General features: G+C 30.8%; 2 non-coding genes across 2 annotated transcripts; both read left to right on the forward strand.

The window, feature by feature from the left end:
- Window positions 1-4,408: 4,408 nt before the first annotated feature.
- On the forward strand, window positions 4,409-4,480 carry TRNAD-GUC (transfer RNA aspartic acid (anticodon GUC)). Its single transcript has one exon. It is a non-coding gene; the product is annotated as a tRNA-Asp (tRNA).
- Window positions 4,481-7,127: 2,647 nt separating this feature from the next.
- Window positions 7,128-7,199, forward strand: TRNAD-GUC (transfer RNA aspartic acid (anticodon GUC)). Its single transcript has one exon. It is a non-coding gene; the product is annotated as a tRNA-Asp (tRNA).
- Window positions 7,200-22,519: the final 15,320 nt, after the last annotated feature.

Below are 22,519 nucleotides of genomic sequence, written 5' to 3' on the forward strand. Positions count from 1 at the left end.
CGTAGTTATCTGCTTCAAAACCTTATTTGGTATCTACTACTAGTAGAAATAAATTATTCAAGAGTATCATTCAAAGCATGCTTGACTATGGGTTCGTGGAGTATTCTTGGCACGACAGCCTTTTGAAGGAAATTGATAAATGGATTATATACTATATTTTGGAAGGTGGTTTTATTAAGTAAAAGAATCTTATTGTGACGTGGAACAATGTCTGTACTACTCAATAAGGGGGGAGTTTTGAGTGTTGGGTCCCTCATAAATTGAATGAGGAAGACTCCATTAAATTTGATATGGTGTTTATTACTTACAAAATCCAAGGTGACAATACCCTTAGAGCTAGAGTGATCAGGAATAAGTTTATATTAGCTACCACGTTGATCGACTATATGTTATGGTATTAAGAGGAACGTGGATATCGTATTTGATGATAGTAGTTGGTTTCTTTGTAGGAGAGACATGATCATGTTTTGAATGAATTCTTGGAACAAATACCTTGTATTTAAAACTCCCAATATTGACCTTTTTGTTTATCATTTCTTCGACGCTAATGTGAAATATATCATTAAAAGAAATAATTTGATTTTTCCTTATTTAAACATTCAGACTTGTCCATCATATGTATCTACAAGCCATCATATTACAAATTCAAATAATATTATGGGTGACCTCCTATCGTAGAATTATAGTAGTAATGGTTATATGAGTTTCAAATAATCTTATAATCCTATTAACACCAATGATCAATAACTACCTTGAGCTAAAACTTTATGGAATCAATTCCTCTGAATATTTCATTATTTTGAGGATTATATATCATCGAGTTCTATTTGTGGGAACCTATCATTTAGAGAATTTCACATGGCCCCTAAATCTGATTTGTGTTATTGTGACAAAGAATCTAATCATTATTTGTAATCAGATTTCAAATCTTTTTAACTTTATGGAAATTACCTAGGAAATCCATCCAGATTAATGTTTTTTCTTGTTATACCCTTTGTATTTGGAGAATTTGTCAAAGAATATGGTCCAAACAAGGAAAACTTGTCACTTTGTTTGTTATGATTAGTATGTTGAAATTTTTGGCAATGCGGGAGTAAGCGCGTGTTTAAGGTAAAACAAGTCATAAAAATTCTTCAATTAATTAACCTGATTGTTTCTCATGTTTCCGAGACAAGTAACCTCTCTGATTCTTCTTCTTTATTTTTGCACGTGTATTGAATCTTAAAATTCTATGGATTAGTTTCATCCTCATATAGTTCCAAAAACCAAATGTTGGAACCCTATTAAAATTTATAGGATTACATGCATTAATGATGGTGTAACTAGAGAATTTCTAGGTCCTTCTACTAGATGTGGTATCTTTAAGAACCAATATACTAATTTACGGAATTGTTTTAATCTAAACATCAGTAACTTTAATTTATTTATATATGAGTTAATTGGTATTAAGGCGGACGTTAAAACTACTTTAAAAAATGGGCGGAACTCTATGTGGCTCGATATTGGTTCTCAACTGATGACTTTAGTTGTTAATCTCATAACACTTTTCCTTGACAGCAAAGAAAAAGATGGACTAATTGCATTAAGATTACAACAACAATTTATATTTACCTCATTTTGAGAATGTTAATGATATCAATATAAACTAATTGAATACTCAATACATTTTTGTACTTTTAAGAAATTATACATTAAAAATGCAGAAGAATTGAGTCGTTGTAGTATAGTGGTAAGTATTCCTGCCTGTCACGCAGGTGACCCGGGTTCGATCCCGGCAACGGCGTATTTTATTTCCATTCTTTATATTTTGATTTGAAAAATAATAAATTTTAACTTTCTTTTAAGAAAAATTTCTCTTTCTCTTTTCTGGTAGAAAGGAAATACCATTGTTTAGAAATTTAGAATAAATTACAAGCCTTGTTATAAGATATCGGCTATCCTTATCCTTTGACTGATATGTTATGATACAACGTCATTTTATTCATAGAAAATGTCACTGAAACATATACCGATAAAAGAAATTTTAAGGCTTATATGTATATATTTTATTTCCTTATTTTACCTCATATTAAATTTTATTTCCCTAGTTTAAAACTCAAACGTTTGATTCCATAGTTTCATTTATTATTACTATATCAAATCAAATCCGTTCTAAAATGTCCAGATAGGGACAATTTGGGGAAAATGTGACGATTCTTTCCCCAATATTGGATGTGAAGAGAAAATAACAAAACTTATATTTTTGTGAGTATTTTAGTAGGCTATTTGACCCAGGAGAGACAAATGGGAATCCCTCGTCTCCTCTTCTTTTTTGTCTCATATAAGAGGTTCTTAATTGAGGGACATCTAAATTTATGAATAAGGTTAATAAGTATCAAACTAGAAATCCTATTGGCAGCTTCACCCCGTCTCTTATTCTTTATGGTGAGGATGTGATGGATTTTTGCAGAAGAACCAAATACAACATTCAAAACTTGTCACACTTATTCAATATGTGCGTTGATATTTATCGCCATACAGTCAATACTGTCAAGTCTACTATTTATACAAATTTTATTTCTCATCATATGCTTCTCGTCATCTCTGAGACTCTTGGCTTCTCTATCATTAACATTTCTTTTGTTTGCTTAAGTATTCCTAATTTTATAGATAAGGTCAAAGCTACTTAGTCACTGCTCATTGCTGGCAGGATAAAACCGTAGTTATCTGCTTCAAAACCTTATTTGGTATCTACTACTAGTAGAAATAAATTATTCAAGAGTATCATTCAAAGCATGCTTGACTATGGGTTCGTGGAGTATTCTTGGCACGACAGCCTTTTGAAGGAAATTGATAAATGGATTATATACTATATTTTGGAAGGTGGTTTTATTAAGTAAAAGAATCTTATTGTGACGTGGAACAATGTCTGTACTACTCAATAAGGGGGGAGTTTTGAGTGTTGGGTCCCTCATAAATTGAATGAGGAAGACTCCATTAAATTTGATATGGTGTTTATTACTTACAAAATCCAAGGTGACAATACCCTTAGAGCTAGAGTGATCAGGAATAAGTTTATATTAGCTACCACGTTGATCGACTATATGTTATGGTATTAAGAGGAACGTGGATATCGTATTTGATGATAGTAGTTGGTTTCTTTGTAGGAGAGACATGATCATGTTTTGAATGAATTCTTGGAACAAATACCTTGTATTTAAAACTCCCAATATTGACCTTTTTGTTTATCATTTCTTCGACGCTAATGTGAAATATATCATTAAAAGAAATAATTTGATTTTTCCTTATTTAAACATTCAGACTTGTCCATCATATGTATCTACAAGCCATCATATTACAAATTCAAATAATATTATGGGTGACCTCCTATCGTAGAATTATAGTAGTAATGGTTATATGAGTTTCAAATAATCTTATAATCCTATTAACACCAATGATCAATAACTACCTTGAGCTAAAACTTTATGGAATCAATTCCTCTGAATATTTCATTATTTTGAGGATTATATATCATCGAGTTCTATTTGTGGGAACCTATCATTTAGAGAATTTCACATGGCCCCTAAATCTGATTTGTGTTATTGTGACAAAGAATCTAATCATTATTTGTAATCAGATTTCAAATCTTTTTAACTTTATGGAAATTACCTAGGAAATCCATCCAGATTAATGTTTTTTCTTGTTATACCCTTTGTATTTGGAGAATTTGTCAAAGAATATGGTCCAAACAAGGAAAACTTGTCACTTTGTTTGTTATGATTAGTATGTTGAAATTTTTGGCAATGCGGGAGTAAGCGCGTGTTTAAGGTAAAACAAGTCATAAAAATTCTTCAATTAATTAACCTGATTGTTTCTCATGTTTCCGAGACAAGTAACCTCTCTGATTCTTCTTCTTTATTTTTGCACGTGTATTGAATCTTAAAATTCTATGGATTAGTTTCATCCTCATATAGTTCCAAAACCAAATGTTGGAACCCTATTAAAATTTATAGGATTACATGCATTAATGATGGTGTAACTAGAGAATTTCTAGGTCCTTCTACTAGATGTGGTATCTTTAAGAACCAATATACTAATTTACGGAATTGTTTTAATCTAAACATCAGTAACTTTAATTTATTTATATATGAGTTAATTGGTATTAAGGCGGACGTTAAAACTACTTTAAAAAATGGGCGGAACTCTATGTGGCTCGATATTGGTTCTCAACTGATGACTTTAGTTGTTAATCTCATAACACTTTTCCTTGACAGCAAAGAAAAAGATGGACTAATTGCATTAAGATTACAACAACAATTTATATTTACCTCATTTTGAGAATGTTAATGATATCAATATAAACTAATTGAATACTCAATACATTTTTGTACTTTTAAGAAATTATACATTAAAAATGCAGAAGAATTGAGTCGTTGTAGTATAGTGGTAAGTATTCCTGCCTGTCACGCAGGTGACCCGGGTTCGATCCCCGGCAACGGCGTATTTTATTTCCATTCTTTATATTTTGATTTGGATAGAATTTATTTTTATTTGAAAAATAATAAATTTTAACTTTCTTTTAAGAAAAATTTCTCTTTCTCTTTTCTGGTAGAAAGGAAATACCATTGTTTAGAAATTTAGAATAAATTACAAGCCTTGTTATAAGATATCGGCTATCCTTATCCTTTGACTGATATGTTATGATACAACGTCATTTTATTCATAGAAAATGTCACTGAAACATATACCGATAAAAGAAATTTTAAGGCTTATATGTATATATTTTATTTCCTTATTTTACCTCATATTAAATTTTATTTCCCTAGTTTAAAACTCAAACGTTTGATTCCATAGTTTCATTTATTATTACTATATCAAATCAAATCCGTTCTAAAATGTCCAGATAGGGACAATTTGGGGAAAATGTGACGATTCTTTCCCCAATATTGGATGTGAAGAGAAAATAACAAAACTTATATTTTTGTGAGTATTTTAGTAGGCTATTTGACCCAGGAGAGACAAATGGGAATCCCTCGTCTCCTCTTCTTTTTTGTCTCATATAAGAGGTTCTTAATTGAGGGACATCTAAATTTATGAATAAGGTTAATAAGTATCAAACTAGAAATCCTATTGGCAGCTTCACCCCGTCTCTTATTCTTTATGGTGAGGATGTGATGGATTTTTGCAGAAGAACCAAATACAACATTCAAAACTTGTCACACTTATTCAATATGTGCGTTGATATTTATGGCCATACAGTCAATACTGTCAAGTCTACTATTTATACAAATTTTATTTCTCATCATATGCTTCTCGCCATCTCTGATACTCTTGGCTTCTCTATCATTAACATTTCTTTTGTTTGCTTAAGTATTCCTAATTTTATAGATAAGGTCAAAGCTACTTAGTCACTGCTCATTGCTGGCAGGATAAAACCGTAGTTATCTGCTTCAAAACCTTATTTGGTATCTACTACTAGTAGAAATAAATTATTCAAGAGTATCATTCAAAGCATGCTTGACTATGGGTTCGTGGAGTATTCTTGGCACGACAGCCTTTTGAAGGAAATTGATAAATGGATTATATACTATATTTTGGAAGGTGGTTTTATTAAGTAAAAGAATCTTATTGTGACGTGGAACAATGTCTGTACTACTCAATAAGGGGGGAGTTTTGAGTGTTGGGTCCCTCATAAATTGAATGAGGAAGACTCCATTAAATTTGATATGGTGTTTATTACTTACAAAATCCAAGGAGACAATACCCTTAGAGCTAGAGTGATCAGGAATAAGTTTATATTAGCTACCACGTTGATCGACTATATGTTATGGTATTAAGAGGAACGTGGATATCGTATTTGATGATAGTAGTTGGTTTCTTTGTAGGAGAGACATGATCATGTTTTGAATGAATTCTTGGAACAAATACCTTGTATTTAAAACTCCCAATATTGACCTTTTTGTTTATCATTTCTTCGACGCTAATGTGAAATATATCATTAAAAGAAATAATTTGATTTTTCCTGATTTAAACATTCAGACTTGTCCATCATATGTATCTACAAGCCATCATATTACAAATTCAAATAATATTATGGGTGACCTCCTATCGTAGAATTATAGTAGTAATGGTTATATGAGTTTCAAATAATCTTATAATCCTATTAACACCAATGATCAATAACTACCTTGAGCTAAAACTTTATGGAATCAATTCCTCTGAATATTTCATTATTTTGAGGATTATATATCATCGAGTTCTATTTGTGGGAACCTATCATTTAGAGAATTTCACATGGCCCCTAAATCTGATTTGTGTTATTGTGACAAAGAATCTAATCATTATTTGTAATCAGATTTCAAATCTTTTTAACTTTATGGAAATTACCTAGGAAATCCATCCAGATTAATGTTTTTTCTTGTTATACCCTTTGTATTTGGAGAATTTATCAAAGAATATGGTCCAAACAAGGAAAACTTGTCACTTTGTTTGTTATGATTAGTATGTTGAAATTTTTGGCAATGCGGGAGTAAGCGCGTGTTTAAGGTAAAACAACTCATAAAAATTCTTCAATTAATTAACCTGATTGTTTCTCATGTTTCCGAGACAAGTAACCTCTCTGATTCTTCTTCTTTATTTTTGCACGAGTATTGAATCTTAAAATTCTATGGATTAGTTTCATCCTCATATAGTTCCAAAAACCAAATGTTGGAACCCTATTAAAATTTATAGGATTACATGCATTAATGATGGTGTAACTAGAGAATTTCTAGGTCCTTCTACTAGAGGTGGTATCTTTAAGAACCAATATACTAATTTACGGAATTGTTTTAATCTAAACATCAGTAACTTTAATTTATTTATATATGAGTTAATTGGTATTAAGGCGGACGTTAAAACTACTTTAAAAAATGGGCGGAACTCTATGTGGCTCGATATTGGTTCTCAACTGATGACTTTAGTTGTTAATCTCATAACACTTTTCCTTGACAGCAAAGAAAAAGATGGACTAATTGCATTAAGATTACAACAACAATTTATATTTACCTCATTTTGAGAATGTTAATGATATCAATATAAACTAATTGAATACTCAATACATTTTTGTACTTTTAAGAAATTATACATTAAAAATGCAGAAGAATTGAGTCGTTGTAGTATAGTGGTAAGTATTCCTGCCTGTCACGCAGGTGACCCGGGTTCGATCCCCGGCAACGGCGTATTTTATTTCCATTCTTTATTTTTTGATTTGGATAGAATTTATTTGAAAAATAATAAATTTTAACTTTCTTTTAAGAAAAATTTCTCTTTCTCTTTTCTGGTAGAAAGGAAATACCATTGTTTAGAAATTTAGAATAAATTACAAGCCTTGTTATAAGATATCGGCTATCCTTATCCTTTGACTGATATGTTATGATACAACGTCATTTTATTCATAGAAAATGTCACTGAAACATATACCGATAAAAGAAATTTTAAGGCTTATATGTATATATTTTATTTCCTTATTTTACCTCATATTAAATTTTATTTCCCTAGTTTAAAACTCAAACGTTTGATTCCATAGTTTCATTTATTATTACTATATCAAATCAAATCCGTTCTAAAATGTCCAGATAGGGACAATTTGGGGAAAATGTGACGATTCTTTCCCCAATATTGGATGTGAAGAGAAAATAACAAAACTTATATTTTTGTGAGTATTTTAGTAGGCTATTTGACCCAGGAGAGACAAATGGGAATCCCTCGTCTCCTCTTCTTTTTTGTCTCATATAAGAGGTTCTTAATTGAGGGACATCTAAATTTATGAATAAGGTTAATAAGTATCAAACTAGAAATCCTATTGGCAGCTTCACCCCGTCTCTTATTCTTTATGGTGAGGATGTGATGGATTTTTGCAGAAGAACCAAATACAACATTCAAAACTTGTCACACTTATTCAATATGTGCGTTGATATTTATGGCCATACAGTCAATACTCTCAAGTCTACTATTTATACAAATTTTATTTCTCATCATATGCTTCTCGCCATCTCTGATACTCTTGGCTTCTCTATCATTAACATTTCTTTTGTTTGCTTAAGTATTCCTAATTTTATAGATAAGGTCAAAGCTACTTAGTCACTGCTCATTGCTGGCAGGATAAAACCGTAGTTATCTGCTTCAAAACCTTATTTGGTATCTACTACTAGTAGAAATAAATTATTCAAGAGTATCATTCAAAGCATGCTTGACTATGGGTTCGTGGAGTATTCTTGGCACGACAGCCTTTTGAAGGAAATTGATAAATGGATTATATACTATATTTTGGAAGGTGGTTTTATTAAGTAAAAGAATCTTATTGTGACGTGGAACAATGTCTGTACTACTCAATAAGGGGGGAGTTTTGAGTGTTGGGTCCCTCATAAATTGAATGAGGAAGACTCCATTAAATTTGATATGGTGTTTATTACTTACAAAATCCAAGGAGACAATACCCTTAGAGCTAGAGTGATCAGGAATAAGTTTATATTAGCTACCACGTTGATCGACTATATGTTATGGTATTAAGAGGAACGTGGATATCGTATTTGATGATAGTAGTTGGTTTCTTTGTAGGAGAGACATGATCATGTTTTGAATGAATTCTTGGAACAAATACCTTGTATTTAAAACTCCCAATGTTGACCTTTTTGTTTATCATTTCTTCGACGCTAATGTGAAATATATCATTAAAAGAAATAATTTGATTTTTCCTGATTTAAACATTCAGACTTGTCCATCATATGTATCTACAAGCCATCATATTACAAATTCAAATAATATTATGGGTGACCTCCTATCGTAGAATTATAGTAGTAATGGTTATATGAGTTTCAAATAATCTTATAATCCTATTAACACCAATGATCAATAACTACCTTGAGCTAAAACTTTATGGAATCAATTCCTCTGAATATTTCATTATTTTGAGGATTATATATCATCGAGTTCTATTTGTGGGAACCTATCATTTAGAGAATTTCACATGGCCCCTAAATCTGATTTGTGTTATTGTGACAAAGAATCTAATCATTATTTGTAATCAGATTTCAAATCTTTTTAACTTTATGGAAATTACCTAGGAAATCCATCCAGATTAATGTTTTTTCTTGTTATACCCTTTGTATTTGGAGAATTTATCAAAGAATATGGTCCAAACAAGGAAAACTTGTCACTTTGTTTGTTATGATTAGTATGTTGAAATTTTTTGGCATTGCGGGAGTAAGCTCGTGTTTAAGGTAAAACAACTCATAAAAATTCTTCAATTAATTAACCTGATTGTTTCTCATGTTTCCGAGACAAGTAACCTCTCTGATTCTTCTTCTTTATTTTTGCACGAGTATTGAATCTTAAAATTCTATTGGATTAGTTTCATCCTCATATAGTTCCAAAAACCAAATGTTGGAACCCTATTAAAATTTATAGGATTACATGCATTAATGATGGTGTAACTAGAGAATTTCTAGGTCCTTCTACTAGATGTGGCATCTTTAAGAACCAATATACTAATTTACGGAATTGTTTTAATCTAAACATCAGTAACTTTAATTTATTTATATATGAGTTAATTGGTATTAAGGCGGACGTTAAAACTACTTTAAAAAATGGGCGGAACTCTATGTGGCTCGATATTGGTTCTCAACTGATGACTTTAGTTGTTAATCTCATAACACTTTTCCTTGACAGCAAAGAAAAAGATGGACTAATTGCATTAAGATTACAACAACAATTTATATTTACCTCATTTTGAGAATGTTAATGATATCAATATAAACTAATTGAATACTCAATACATTTTTGTACTTTTAAGAAATTATACATTAAAAATGCAGAAGAATTGAGTCGTTGTAGTATAGTGGTAAGTATTCCTGCCTGTCACGCAGGTGACCCGGGTTCGATCCCGGCAACGGCGTATTTTATTTCCATTCTTTATATTTTGATTTGGATAGAATTTATTTTTATTTGAAAAATAATAAATTTTAACTTTCTTTTAAGAAAAATTTCTCTTTCTCTTTTCTGGTAGAAAGGAAATACCATTGTTTAGAAATTTAGAATAAATTACAAGCCTTGTTATAAGATATCGGCTATCCTTATCCTTTGACTGATATGTTATGATACAACGTCATTTTATTCATAGAAAATGTCACTGAAACATATACCGATAAAAGAAATTTTAAGGCTTATATGTATATATTTTATTTCCTTATTTTACCTCATATTAAATTTTATTTCCCTAGTTTAAAACTCAAACGTTTGATTCCATAGTTTCATTTATTATTACTATATCAAATCAAATCCGTTCTAAAATGTCCAGATAGGGACAATTTGGGGAAAATGTGACGATTCTTTCCCCAATATTGGATGTGAAGAGAAAATAACAAAACTTATATTTTTGTGAGTATTTTAGTAGGCTATTTGACCCAGGAGAGACAAATGGGAATCCCTCGTCTCCTCTTCTTTTTTGTCTCATATAAGAGGTTCTTAATTGAGGGACATCTAAATTTATGAATAAGGTTAATAAGTATCAAACTAGAAATCCTATTGGCAGCTTCACCCCGTCTCTTATTCTTTATGGTGAGGATGTGATGGATTTTTGCAGAAGAACCAAATACAACATTCAAAACTTGTCACACTTATTCAATATGTGCGTTGATATTTATGGCCATACAGTCAATACTCTCAAGTCTACTATTTATACAAATTTTATTTCTCATCATATGCTTCTCGCCATCTCTGATACTCTTGGCTTCTCTATCATTAACATTTCTTTTGTTTGCTTAAGTATTCCTAATTTTATAGATAAGGTCAAAGCTACTTAGTCACTGCTCATTGCTGGCAGGATAAAACCGTAGTTATCTGCTTCAAAACCTTATTTGGTATCTACTACTAGTAGAAATAAATTATTCAAGAGTATCATTCAAAGCATGCTTGACTATGGGTTCGTGGAGTATTCTTGGCACGACAGCCTTTTGAAGGAAATTGATAAATGGATTATATACTATATTTTGGAAGGTGGTTTTATTAAGTAAAAGAATCTTATTGTGACGTGGAACAATGTCTGTACTACTCAATAAGGGGGGAGTTTTGAGTGTTGGGTCCCTCATAAATTGAATGAGGAAGACTCCATTAAATTTGATATGGTGTTTATTACTTACAAAATCCAAGGTGACAATACCCTTAGAGCTAGAGTGATCAGGAATAAGTTTATATTAGCTACCACGTTGATCGACTATATGTTATGGTATTAAGAGGAACGTGGATATCGTATTTGATGATAGTAGTTGGTTTCTTTGTAGGAGAGACATGATCATGTTTTGAATGAATTCTTGGAACAAATACCTTGTATTTAAAACTCCCAATGTTGACCTTTTTGTTTATCATTTCTTCGACGCTAATGTGAAATATATCATTAAAAGAAATAATTTGATTTTTCCTGATTTAAACATTCAGACTTGTCCATCATATGTATCTACAAGCCATCATATTACAAATTCAAATAATATTATGGGTGACCTCCTATCGTAGAATTATAGTAGTAATGGTTATATGAGTTTCAAATAATCTTATAATCCTATTAACACCAATGATCAATAACTACCTTGAGCTAAAACTTTATGGAATCAATTCCTCTGAATATTTCATTATTTTGAGGATTATATATCATCGAGTTCTATTTGTGGGAACCTATCATTTAGAGAATTTCACATGGCCCCTAAATCTGATTTGTGTTATTGTGACAAAGAATCTAATCATTATTTGTAATCAGATTTCAAATCTTTTTAACTTTATGGAAATTACCTAGGAAATCCATCCAGATTAATGTTTTTTCTTGTTATACCCTTTGTATTTGGAGAATTTATCAAAGAATATGGTCCAAACAAGGAAAACTTGTCACTTTGTTTGTTATGATTAGTATGTTGAAATTTTTGGCATTGCGGGAGTAAGCGCGTGTTTAAGGTAAAACAACTCATAAAAATTCTTCAATTAATTAACCTGATTGTTTCTCATGTTTCCGAGACAAGTAACCTCTCTGATTCTTCTTCTTTATTTTTGCACGAGTATTGAATCTTAAAATTCTATTGGATTAGTTTCATCCTCATATAGTTCCAAAACCAAATGTTGGAACCCTATTAAAATTTATAGGATTACATGCATTAATGATGGTGTAACTAGAGAATTTCTAGGTCCTTCTACTAGAGGTGGCATCTTTAAGAACCAATATACTAATTTACGGAATTGTTTTAATCTAAACATCAGTAACTTTAATTTATTTATATATGAGTTAATTGGTATTAAGGCGGACGTTAAAACTACTTTAAAAAATGGGCGGAACTCTATGTGGCTCGATATTGGTTCTCAACTGATGACTTTAGTTGTTAATCTCATAACACTTTTCCTTGACAGCAAAGAAAAAGATGGACTAATTGCATTAAGATTACAACAACAATTTATATTTACCTCATTTTGAGAATGTTAATGATATCAATATAAACTAATTGAATACTCAATACATTTTTGTACTTTTAAGAAATTATACATTAAAAATACAGAAGAATTGAGTCGTTGTAGTATAGTGGTAAGTATTCCTGCCTGTCACGCAGGTGACCCGGGTTCGATCGGCGTATTTTATTTCCATTCTTTATATTTTGATTTGGATAGAATTTATTTTAATTTGAAAAATAATAAATTTTAACTTTCTTTTAAGAAAAATTTCTCTTTCTCTTTTCTGGTAGAAAGGAAATACCATTGTTTAGAAATTTAGAATAAATTACAAGCCTTGTTATAAGATATCGGCTATCCTTATCCTTTGACTGATATGTTATGATACAACGTCATTTTATTCATAGAAAATGTCACTGAAACATATACCGATAAAAGAAATTTTAAGGCTTATATGTATATATTTTATTTCCTTATTTTACCTCATATTAAATTTTATTTCCCTAGTTTAAAACTCAAACGTTTGATTCCATAGTTTCATTTATTATTACTATATCAAATCAAATCCGTTCTAAAATGTCCAGATAGGGACAATTTGGGGAAAATGTGACGATTCTTTCCCCAATATTGGATGTGAAGAGAAAATAACAAAACTTATATTTTTGTGAGTATTTTAGTAGGCTATTTGACCCAGGAGAGACAAATGGGAATCCCTCGTCTCCTCTTCTTTTTTGTCTCATATAAGAGGTTCTTAATTGAGGGACATCTAAATTTATGAATAAGGTTAATAAGTATCAAACTAGAAATCCTATTGGCAGCTTCACCCCGTCTCTTATTCTTTATGGTGAGGATGTGATGGATTTTTGCAGAAGAACCAAATACAACATTCAAAACTTGTCACACTTATTCAATATGTGCGTTGATATTTATGGCCATACAGTCAATACTCTCAAGTCTACTATTTATACAAATTTTATTTCTCATCATATGCTTCTCGCCATCTCTGATACTCTTGGCTTCTCTATCATTAACATTTCTTTTGTTTGCTTAAGTATTCCTAATTTTATAGATAAGGTCAAAGCTACTTAGTCACTGCTCATTGCTGGCAGGATAAAACCGTAGTTATCTGCTTCAAAACCTTATTTGGTATCTACTACTAGTAGAAATAAATTATTCAAGAGTATCATTCAAAGCATGCTTGACTATGGGTTCGTGGAGTATTCTTGGCACGACAGCCTTTTGAAGGAAATTGATAAATGGATTATATACTATATTTTGGAAGGTGGTTTTATTAAGTAAAAGAATCTTATTGTGACGTGGAACAATGTCTGTACTACTCAATAAGGGGGGAGTTTTGAGTGTTGGGTCCCTCATAAATTGAATGAGGAAGACTCCATTAAATTTGATATGGTGTTTATTACTTACAAAATCCAAGGAGACAATACCCTTAGAGCTAGAGTGATCAGGAATAAGTTTATATTAGCTACCACGTTGATCGACTATATGTTATGGTATTAAGAGGAACGTGGATATCGTATTTGATGATAGTAGTTGGTTTCTTTGTAGGAGAGACATGATCATGTTTTGAATGAATTCTTGGAACAAATACCTTGTATTTAAAACTCCCAATGTTGACCTTTTTGTTTATCATTTCTTCGACGCTAATGTGAAATATATCATTAAAAGAAATAATTTGATTTTTCCTGATTTAAACATTCAGACTTGTCCATCATATGTATCTACAAGCCATCATATTACAAATTCAAATAATATTATGGGTGACCTCCTATCGTAGAATTATAGTAGTAATGGTTATATGAGTTTCAAATAATCTTATAATCCTATTAACACCAATGATCAATAACTACCTTGAGCTAAAACTTTATGGAATCAATTCCTCTGAATATTTCATTATTTTGAGGATTATATATCATCGAGTTCTATTTGTGGGAACCTATCATTTAGAGAATTTCACATGGCCCCTAAATCTGATTTGTGTTATTGTGACAAAGAATCTAATCATTATTTGTAATCAGATTTCAAATCTTTTTAACTTTATGGAAATTACCTAGGAAATCCATCCAGATTAATGTTTTTTCTTGTTATACCCTTTGTATTTGGAGAATTTATCAAAGAATATGGTCCAAACAAGGAAAACTTGTCACTTTGTTTGTTATGATTAGTATGTTGAAAATTTTTGGCATTGCGGGAGTAAGCTCGTGTTTAAGGTAAAACAACTCATAAAAATTCTTCAATTAATTAACCTGATTGTTTCTCATGTTTCCGAGACAAGTAACCTCTCTGATTCTTCTTCTTTATTTTTGCACGAGTATTGAATCTTAAAATTCTATTGGATTAGTTTCATCCTCATATAGTTCCAAAATCCAAATGTTGGAACCCTATTAAAATTTATAGGATTACATGCATTAATGATGGTGTAACTAGAGAATTTCTAGGTCCTTCTACTAGAGGTGGCATCTTTAAGAACCAATATACTAATTTACGGAATTGTTTTAATCTAAACATCAGTAACTTTAATTTATTTATATATGAGTTAATTGGTATTAAGGCGGACGTTAAAACTACTTTAAAAAATGGGCGGAACTCTATGTGGCTCGATATTGGTTCTCAACTGATGACTTTAGTTGTTAATCTCATAACACTTTTCCTTGACAGCAAAGAAAAAGATGGACTAATTGCATTAAGATTACAACAACAATTTATATTTACCTCATTTTGAGAATGTTAATGATATCAATATAAACTAATTGAATACTCAATACATTTTTGTACTTTTAAGAAATTATACATTAAAAATACAGAAGAATTGAGTCGTTGTAGTATAGTGGTAAGTATTCCTGCCTCTCACGCAGGTGACCCGGGTTCGATCCGGCGTATTTTATTTCCATTCTTTATATTTTGATTTGGATAGAATTTATTTTTATTTGAAAAATAATAAATTTTAACTTTCTTTTAAGAAAAATTTCTCTTTCTCTTTTCTGGTAGAAAGGAAATACCATTGTTTAGAAATTTAGAATAAATTACAAGCCTTGTTATAAGATATCGGCTATCCTTATCCTTTGACTGATATGTTATGATACAACGTCATTTTATTCATAGAAAATGTCACTGAAACATATACCGATAAAAGAAATTTTAAGGCTTATATGTATATATTTTATTTCCTTATTTTACCTCATATTAAATTTTATTTCCCTAGTTTAAAACTCAAACGTTTGATTCCATAGTTTCATTTATTATTACTATATCAAATCAAATCCGTTCTAAAATGTCCAGATAGGGACAATTTGGGGAAAATGTGACGATTCTTTCCCCAATATTGGATGTGAAGAGAAAATAACAAAACTTATATTTTTGTGAGTATTTTAGTAGGCTATTTGACCCAGGAGAGACAAATGGGAATCCCTCGTCTCCTCTTCTTTTTTGTCTCATATAAGAGGTTCTTAATTGAGGGACATCTAAATTTATGAATAAGGTTAATAAGTATCAAACTAGAAATCCTATTGGCAGCTTCACCCCGTCTCTTATTCTTTATGGTGAGGATGTGATGGATTTTTGCAGAAGAACCAAATACAACATTCAAAACTTGTCACACTTATTCAATATGTGCGTTGATATTTATGGCCATACAGTCAATACTCTCAAGTCTACTATTTATACAAATTTTATTTCTCATCATATGCTTCTCGCCATCTCTGATACTCTTGGCTTCTCTATCATTAACATTTCTTTTGTTTGCTTAAGTATTCCTAATTTTATAGATAAGGTCAAAGCTACTTAGTCACTGCTCATTGCTGGCAGGATAAAACCGTAGTTATCTGCTTCAAAACCTTATTTGGTATCTACTACTAGTAGAAATAAATTATTCAAGAGTATCATTCAAAGCATGCTTGACTATGGGTTCGTGGAGTATTCTTGGCACGACAGCCTTTTGAAGGAAATTGATAAATGGATTATATACTATATTTTGGAAGGTGGTTTTATTAAGTAAAAGAATCTTATTGTGACGTGGAACAATGTCTGTACTACTCAATAAGGGGGGAGTTTTGAGTGTTGGGTCCCTCATAAATTGAATGAGGAAGACTCCATTAAATTTGATATGGTGTTTATTACTTACAAAATCCAAGGAGACAATACCCTTAGAGCTAGAGTGATCAGGAATAAGTTTATATTAGCTACCACGTTGATCGACTATATGTTATGGTATTAAGAGGAACGTGGATATCGTATTTGATGATAGTAGTTGGTTTCTTTGTAGGAGAGACATGATCATGTTTTGAATGAATTCTTGGAACAAATACCTTGTATTTAAAACTCCCAATGTTGACCTTTTTGTTTATCATTTCTTCGACGCTAATGTGAAATATATCATTAAAAGAAATAATTTGATTTTTCCTGATTTAAACATTCAGACTTGTCCATCATATGTATCTACAAGCCATCATATTACAAATTCAAATAATATTATGGGTGACCTCCTATCGTAGAATTATAGTAGTAATGGTTATATGAGTTTCAAATAATCTTATAATCCTATTAACACCAATGATCAATAACTACCTTGAGCTAAAACTTTATGGAATCAATTCCTCTGAATATTTCATTATTTTGAGGATTATATATCATCGAGTTCTATTTGTGGGAACCTATCATTTAGAGAATTTCACATGGCCCCTAAATCTGATTTGTGTTATTGTGACAAAGAATCTAATCATTATTTGTAATCAGATTTCAAATCTTTTTAACTTTATGGAAATTACCTAGGAAATCCATCCAGATTAATGTTTTTTCTTGTTATACCCTTTGTATTTGGAGAATTTATCAAAGAATATGGTCCAAACAAGGAAAACTTGTCACTTTGTTTGTTATGATTAGTATGTTGAAATTTTTTGGCATTGCGGGAGTAAGCTCGTGTTTAAGGTAAAACAACTCATAAAAATTCTTCAATTAATTAACCTGATTGTTTCTCATGTTTCCGAGACAAGTAACCTCTCTGATTCTTCTTCTTTATTTTTGCACGAGTATTGAATCTTAAAATTCTATTGGATTAGTTTCATCCTCATATAGTTCCAAAATCCAAATGTTGGAACCCTATTAAAATTTATAGGATTACATGCATTAATGATGGTGTAACTAGAGAATTTCTAGGTCCTTCTACTAGAGGTGGCATCTTTAAGAACCAATATACTAATTTACGGAATTGTTTTAATCTAAACATCAGTAACTTTAATTTATTTATATATGAGTTAATTGGTATTAAGGCGGACGTTAAAACTACTTTAAAAAATGGGCGGAACTCTATGTGGCTCGATATTGGTTCTCAACTGATGACTTTAGTTGTTAATCTCATAACACTTTTCCTTGACAGCAAAGAAAAAGATGGACTAATTGCATTAAGATTACAACAACAATTTATATTTACCTCATTTTGAGAATGTTAATGATATCAATATAAACTAATTGAATACTCAATACATTTTTGTACTTTTAAGAAATTATACATTAAAAATACAGAAGAATTGAGTCGTTGTAGTATAGTGGTAAGTATTCCTGCCTGTCACGCAGGTGACCCGGGTTCGATCGGCGTATTTTATTTCCATTCTTTATATTTTGATTTGGATAGAATTTATTTTTATTTGAAAAATAATAAATTTTAACTTTCTTTTAAGAAAAATTTCTCTTTCTCTTTTCTGGTAGAAAGGAAATACCATTGTTTAGAAATTTAGAATAAATTACAAGCCTTGTTATAAGATATCGGCTATCCTTATCCTTTGACTGATATGTTATGATACAACGTCATTTTATTCATAGAAAATGTCACTGAAACATATACCGATAAAAGAAATTTTAAGGCTTATATGTATATATTTTATTTCCTTATTTTACCTCATATTAAATTTTATTTCCCTAGTTTAAAACTCAAACGTTTGATTCCATAGTTTCATTTATTATTACTATATCAAATCAAATCCGTTCTAAAATGTCCAGATAGGGACAATTTGGGGAAAATGTGACGATTCTTTCCCCAATATTGGATGTGAAGAGAAAATAACAAAACTTATATTTTTGTGAGTATTTTAGTAGGCTATTTGACCCAGGAGAGACAAATGGGAATCCCTCGTCTCCTCTTCTTTTTTGTCTCATATAAGAGGTTCTTAATTGAGGGACATCTAAATTTATGAATAAGGTTAATAAGTATCAAACTAGAAATCCTATTGGCAGCTTCACCCCGTCTCTTATTCTTTATGGTGAGGATGTGATGGATTTTTGCAGAAGAACCAAATACAACATTCAAAACTTGTCACACTTATTCAATATGTGCGTTGATATTTATGGCCATACAGTCAATACTCTCAAGTCTACTATTTATACAAATTTTATTTCTCATCATATGCTTCTCGCCATCTCTGATACTCTTGGCTTCTCTATCATTAACATTTCTTTTGTTTGCTTAAGTATTCCTAATTTTATAGATAAGGTCAAAGCTACTTAGTCACTGCTCATTGCTGGCAGGATAAAACCGTAGTTATCTGCTTCAAAACCTTATTTGGTATCTACTACTAGTAGAAATAAATTATTCAAGAGTATCATTCAAAGCATGCTTGACTATGGGTTCGTGGAGTATTCTTGGCACGACAGCCTTTTGAAGGAAATTGATAAATGGATTATATACTATATTTTGGAAGGTGGTTTTATTAAGTAAAAGAATCTTATTGTGACGTGGAACAATGTCTGTACTACTCAATAAGGGGGGAGTTTTGAGTGTTGGGTCCCTCATAAATTGAATGAGGAAGACTCCATTAAATTTGATATGGTGTTTATTACTTACAAAATCCAAGGAGACAATACCCTTAGAGCTAGAGTGATCAGGAATAAGTTTATATTAGCTACCACGTTGATCGACTATATGTTATGGTATTAAGAGGAACGTGGATATCGTATTTGATGATAGTAGTTGGTTTCTTTGTAGGAGAGACATGATCATGTTTTGAATGAATTCTTGGAACAAATACCTTGTATTTAAAACTCCCAATGTTGACCTTTTTGTTTATCATTTCTTCGACGCTAATGTGAAATATATCATTAAAAGAAATAATTTGATTTTTCCTGATTTAAACATTCAGACTTGTCCATCATATGTATCTACAAGCCATCATATTACAAATTCAAATAATATTATGGGTGACCTCCTATCGTAGAATTATAGTAGTAATGGTTATATGAGTTTCAAATAATCTTATAATCCTATTAACACCAATGATCAATAACTACCTTGAGCTAAAACTTTATGGAATCAATTCCTCTAAATATTTCATTATTTTGAGGATTATATATCATCGAGTTCTATTTGTGGGAACCTATCATTTAGAGAATTTCACATGGCCCCTAAATCTGATTTGTGTTATTGTGACAAAGAATCTAATCATTATTTGTAATCAGATTTCAAATCTTTTTAACTTTATGGAAATTACCTAGGAAATCCATCCAGATTAATGTTTTTTCTTGTTATACCCTTTGTATTTGGAGAATTTATCAAAGAATATGGTCCAAACAAGGAAAACTTGTCACTTTGTTTGTTATGATTAGTATGTTGAAATTTTTTGGCATTGTGGGAGTAAGCTCGTGTTTAAGGTAAAACAACTCATAAAAATTCTTCAATTAATTAACCTGATTGTTTCTCATGTTTCCGAGACAAGTAACCTCTCTGATTCTTCTTCTTTATTTTTGCACGAGTATTGAATCTTAAAATTCTATTGGATTAGTTTCATCCTCATATAGTTCCAAAATCCAAATGTTGGAACCCTATTAAAATTTATAGGATTACATGCATTAATGATGGTGTAACTAGAGAATTTCTAGGTCCTTCTACTAGAGGTGGCATCTTTAAGAACCAATATACTAATTTACGGAATTGTTTTAATCTAAACATCAGTAACTTTAATTTATTTATATATGAGTTAATTGGTATTAAGGCGGACGTTAAAACTACTTTAAAAAATGGGCGGAACTCTATGTGGCTCGATATTGGTTCTCAACTGATGACTTTAGTTGTTAATCTCATAACACTTTTCCTTGACAGCAAAGAAAAAGATGGACTAATTGCATTAAGATTACAACAACAATTTATATTTACCTCATTTTGAGAATGTTAATGATATCAATATAAACTAATTGAATACTCAATACATTTTTGTACTTTTAAGAAATTATACATTAAAAATACAGAAGAATTGAGTTGTTGTAGTATAGTGGTAAGTATTCCTTCCTGTCACGCAGGTGACCCGGGTTCGATTCGGCGTATTTTATTTCCATTCTTTATATTTTGATTTGGATAGAATTTATTTTTATTTGAAAAATAATAAATTTTAACTTTCTTTTAAGAAAAATTTCTCTTTCTCTTTTCTGGTAGAAAGGAAATACCATTGTTTAGAAATTTAGAATAAATTACAAGCCTTGTTATAAGATATCGGCTATCCTTATCCTTTGACTGATATGTTATGATACAACGTCATTTTATTCATAGAAAATGTCACTGAAACATATACCGATAAAAGACATTTTAAGGCTTATATGTATATATTTTATTTCCTTATTTTACCTCATATTAAATTTTATTTCCCTAGTTTAAAACTCAAACGTTTGATTCCATAGTTTCATTTATTATTACTATATCAAATCAAATCCGTTCTAAAATGTCCAGATAGGGACAATTTGGGGAAAATGTGACGATTCTTTCCCCAATATTGGATGTGAAGAGAAAATAACAAAACTTATATTTTTGTGAGTATTTTAGTAGGCTATTTGACCCAGGAGAGACAAATGGGAATCCCTCGTCTCCTCTTCTTTTTTGTCTCATATAAGAGGTTCTTAATTGAGGGACATCTAAATTTATGAATAAGGTTAATAAGTATCAAACTAGAAATCCTATTGGCAGCTTCACCCCGTCTCTTATTCTTTATGGTGAGGATGTGATGGATTTTTGCAGAAGAACCAAATACAACATTCAAAACTTGTCACACTTATTCAATATGTGCGTTGATATTTATGGCCATACAGTCAATACTCTCAAGTCTACTATTTATACAAATTTTATTTCTCATCATATGCTTCTCGCCATCTCTGATACTCTTGGCTTCTCTATCATTAACATTTCTTTTGTTTGCTTAAGTATTCCTAATTTTATAGATAAGGTCAAAGCTACTTAGTCACTGCTCATTGCTGGCAGGATAAAACCGTAGTTATCTGCTTCAAAACCTTATTTGGTATCTACTACTAGTAGAAATAAATTATTCAAGAGTATCATTCAAAGCATGCTTGACTATGGGTTCGTGGAGTATTCTTGGCACGACAGCCTTTTGAAGGAAATTGATAAATGGATTATATACTATATTTTGGAAGGTGGTTTTATTAAGTAAAAGAATCTTATTGTGACGTGGAACAATGTCTGTACTACTCAATAAGGGGGGAGTTTTGAGTGTTGGGTCCCTCATAAATTGAATGAGGAAGACTCCATTAAATTTGATATGGTGTTTATTACTTACAAAATCCAAGGAGAAATACCCTTAGAGCTAGAGTGATCAGGAATAAGTTTATATTAGCTACCACGTTGATCGACTATATGTTATGGTATTAAGAGGAACGTGGATATCGTATTTGATGATAGTAGTTGGTTTCTTTGTAGGAGAGACATGATCATGTTTTGAATGAATTCTTGGAACAAATACCTTGTATTTAAAACTCCCAATGTTGACCTTTTTGTTTATCATTTCTTCGACGCTAATGTGAAATATATCATTAAAAGAAATAATTTGATTTTTCCTGATTTAAACATTCAGACTTGTCCATCATATGTATCTACAAGCCATCATATTACAAATTCAAATAATATTATGGGTGACCTCCTATCGTAGAATTATAGTAGTAATGGTTATATGAGTTTCAAATAATCTTATAATCCTATTAACACCAATGATCAATAACTACCTTGAGCTAAAACTTTATGGAATCAATTCCTCTAAATATTTCATTATTTTGAGGATTATATATCATCGAGTTC

This window comes from Lathyrus oleraceus, chromosome 5, assembly GCF_024323335.1.
Source record: "Lathyrus oleraceus cultivar Zhongwan6 chromosome 5, CAAS_Psat_ZW6_1.0, whole genome shotgun sequence".
Taxonomy (NCBI): Eukaryota; Viridiplantae; Streptophyta; class Magnoliopsida; order Fabales; family Fabaceae; genus Lathyrus; species Lathyrus oleraceus.